The following is a 4,282-nucleotide window of genomic DNA, read 5'->3' as shown; positions in this document are numbered from 1 at the left end:
ATGTTGGGAATGGTATTGCATATGGTTATGAGATGACAGGCAACAATGAAGACCCTGCTAGTGATTTTTTCTATAATGGGCCTGAGCATGAAAATGAGCCTGAGCATGGGCATGAGTCTATGCATGAGCCTGAATCACCAATGGTTCAGACGCCCCATTATTCGGGTACACATGGTGGATCAAATGATGTAGATTCGAATGGCTCTCATAGGCCATTTATCACACGAAAGGGGTACAAGTAAGTCTTTTTTTAATTATTATAAATTTACTATTTTTGATGTTATAATTATCCTTATATGGTTATTTCAATATTGTAGGTTTGGGAGACAAAGTATTCATCGAGCGATCGTAAAGATATTTTGGCAGTCTATAAATGAACCTTGGATTACTTATAAAAAAATTCCGAAGGAAGTTGTCACTCAAATGTTTGAGCGTTTTAGGGTAATATATCAATTATTTATTTTTATTATCTATTTCTCATTCACTGTTATTTTGCATTTTAAATTGGTAAATAATTCTAATTATTGATTTTAGTGATACATTTTTCTTTCAACACTAATTATATCAATTATATTGTGTCGTTTATATAGAAACAGTTGACAGGTGAAGACCCCTCATTCATTGATCTTTATTATAAGACACATCTTACCGCCGAATCAAAGAAAATATATTTTGGGGGCGATAAAGAGTCACAAGTGGATTTTGTGAATGAGACATCTAGAGTGGCGATCGTAAGTTGTCTTTATCTTTTTATATATTTACTAATATTAGTTTTTACTTTTTAGTACAATAACAAAAACTTTCTTTTGGTATGTTGTAGGAATCATATAACACAACCCTATCTCAAAAATATGGTGATGATACGACTCAACATAATGTGAATGATCCTGAATTGTGGACCCAAACATAATTGCTTAGGAAAGGCGGGAAACAAAAAGGTCCTATCTATGGGGCAGGATACTCAGATCTTCACTTTCTGATGACGGGTGCATATTCTTATGAGTCAACTTCAGCTTCTGCTGACTTTGCAAAGTCACAACAGGAGGTACTATTATTTACATAATATATTATAGAGAAAAAAATCAAGTAAAGAGGTACTTAATATGGCTGAAAAATATATGTTCATATTGGTAAGGTACATTGTTGTCACGGGTGAAAATTAAAATATATTGTCATTATTAATATTAGGTAAAGTGCATTGTTATTATGGTTAAAAATGATACTTTTTTGCTATTATTAAATTAGGTAAAACAAAATACTATAATGGGTGAAAATTATAGTATGTTGCTATTATTGATATTTGGTAAAGTAAATTGTTGTTATTGATAATAATTTAAATATATTGATATAATGGATTGGAAATGTAAAGTACAATGGTATAATGGATAAAAATATAGTATGTTATTAATATGCATATAAAAAGTTATTATTATGGATGTTAAAAACAATGTATATTTTTATTACTAATAGTGTGTTTTTATATTGAATTAAAAGTAAAGTACATTGCTATCATGGTTTAAAGTTTAATTACATTTACTAACTGCATGTGTTTGTCTTGCTATATTTAGGTAAATGAGTTGCAACAAAAAATGTCAAACATGGAACAAGCCATGGAAGAAAAGCAAAGTGAAATGAATTTGCAAATGCAACAAATGCGAAATGAAATGGAATTGCAAGTGCAACGACAATTGGCGGCCTTTATGAAACAAATTAATCCTTCCGATAATCCACCAAGTAGTTCTTAGTTTTTGTTTTAGAACTCTAAATTAATGTTATGTTATTGACTTCTTAGTTTTTGTAATGGTATTTTGAGTATTTGAATGTATGAATGACATGTTAGTGACTATTTTAATGGTAATGAATGTAATGGTATTTGACTATTATTTTAATTATTTATTTGGTTTTTTTAGCAGAAAATTTGGATATTTTTTAAATTATAATTCTATAGGAATTATAAATTTAATATAGCAATAAAAACTGGTAAAAAGCTCATAGAAAATCTGTAGGAAATAAATATTCAGGAAATAAAATCCAATAAAATCTGTAGGTATTCTGTAGGTAAAGTAGTTGGTAGGTATTCTGTAGGAAAATTAGTTTGTAGGTAATTCGTAGGTAAAGTAGTTGGTAGGTATTCTGTAGGAAAATCAGTTTGTAGGTAATCCGTAGGTAAAGTAGTTTGTAGGTATTCTGTAGGAAAATTATTCCGTAGGTAATCCGTAGGAAAATCAGTTTGTAGGTAATCCGTAGGTAAAGTAGTTGGTAGGTATTCTGTAGGAAAATTATTTCGTAGGTAATCCGTATGTATTTTGTAGGAGTTCCGTAGCTAAATAACCCGTAGGTAATCTGTAAGTATTCCGTAGTTAATGAATTGTGTATGTATTCCGTAGTTAAATTTGTAACAGAATATTCCGTAGGAAATCCGTAGGAACATGTGTAGCTAATTTGTAGGAAAAAATTACCCACGGGGTTTTTCCCTACAACCCGTTTTTTATAGGAAATCTGTAGGTAATGCCTTTTTCCTACGGATTTCCTACCAATTCTGCTGTAGGTAATTACTTAGTTTTCTAGTATATATATATATATATATATATATATATATATATATATATATATATATATATATATATATATATATATATATATATATATATATATATATATTTCCATAATGCATACACCTGCATATACACACTAAACATAAAGTTGTTAAATTGTTTTATAATTTCTATTTTTGTAGGAAAAACTCGATGCTTTTTAGTCCTTTGTCTAGATATCGGAATGACGTATATTCTTGATTTTTTAATGCATCCTAGTCATACAAATAACCATCCCCTTACCTTTATTATTAGTATTTTCCGAAGAAATATACATGGACAAATGCAATAGTATGATTTATATATCAATTTATTTTATGGTGTTTAAAATAATTAATTGTGAATTAATTGAAGTGCGACAAACAAAAAGAGCTGTGAATGTGGTTTTATAGTTATTATTAAACATATGCTTGAGTTTTTTGAGACCATTCAACAGAAATTTGAAACTATAATAAGTGTTTTGAATATATTTTAAATATCAACCTTCTGTTTTGTATGTATACATTTATGTAATTTGTTTATTTTGTTTTCAATTTTGGAGTATGAATAAGTTTGCTTCAACTGATCAAACTGAAAATACGGTCATAACACCACAAGGAAAAAGGCCATTACCGGCGACAAAAGTCGCCGGTAAAAGTCCCAAAAGTCGCCGGTAATGATAATAGCGGCGACGCGTCGCCGGTAATAAGTCGCCGCTACTGCCTCGTCGCTATTGATCAGCTTGTCGCCGGTAATGATAATAGTCGCCGCTATTAGTATGTCGCCGCTAATGAGTATTGTCGCCGCTAATAATGTTGTCGCCGGGAATGACGTTTGTCGCCGGTAAAAGTGTCGCCGGCAAAAGTGTCGCCGGTAATGAGATCTGTCGCCGGTAAAAGCGTCGCCGGTAATTGTTTTTCAATTTTTTTTTAAAAAAAAATGATTTTCGTTGCCGGTGATAATATCGCAGGTAAAAGTGTCGCCGGTAATAACAATATTCGATTAAATATCAAAACCAATAGTATCGACGCTAATTACAAAACAAACATCCTATTAAATATCAAACATAATAGTGTCAAACAAACATCCAAAATACAATTAAATATCAAAAGTCATACTATCCGAGTAGCTAAACAACAAAATTTTTACAATCTACCAAGTAGCAAAACGAGACAACATATGCAAATAAAACCCATTCTTACATACCCTCATCGTCGTTCCCATCGTTCCCTTGATTATTTTGGGATTGAAAAAACGAATAAAGCTCATCCCTACATGCTGGGTCGGCGAGCATTGCACGAAGATTTTCCAACTACATAATTAATAACAATATATATAAACTTATAAGTTAGATTGTCAAACATAAACAAAAACTATCAAAATACATTGTTATTTTTAAAGTAAGATAGAAAACCAAATTACCAAACTTTTTAGCAAATAATCACCAAACTACCAAATCAACATGCATTTTACGATGCTAAAGTAGATTGCTATTTTACCTGTGATGGTTGTGATGGTGGTTGTGATGGTTGCGAAGGCTGTGGAATCGTCGGGAGACCAGAAGGTTTGCGGCCAATGCCTCTAATGTGGCCACGTCGCTCTCCTAATACTTTCTCGAACGTAGCTCTTTCTTGAGTTGGCATAAACTCACTTTCACCTTGAGTTACCGTCGAGATTAAAATATATATATAAGTTTTTAAAGAATTTTA

The 4,282-nt window shown here is 31.2% G+C and overlaps 1 long non-coding RNA gene across 1 annotated transcript; it reads left to right on the top strand.

Annotated features, from left to right (window-relative positions):
• The first annotated feature begins 507 nt into the window (after positions 1 to 507).
• Positions 508 to 1,798, top strand: LOC128127008 (uncharacterized). Its single transcript, XR_008224996.1, has 3 exons — positions 508 to 731; positions 821 to 1,045; positions 1,569 to 1,798. It is a non-coding gene; the product is annotated as an uncharacterized LOC128127008 (long non-coding RNA).
• Positions 1,799 to 4,282: the final 2,484 nt, after the last annotated feature.

Source organism: Lactuca sativa, chromosome 7 (genome assembly GCF_002870075.4).
Source record: "Lactuca sativa cultivar Salinas chromosome 7, Lsat_Salinas_v11, whole genome shotgun sequence".
Taxonomy (NCBI): Eukaryota; Viridiplantae; Streptophyta; class Magnoliopsida; order Asterales; family Asteraceae; genus Lactuca; species Lactuca sativa.
This window is presented reverse-complemented; position numbering and strand designations above follow the sequence as displayed.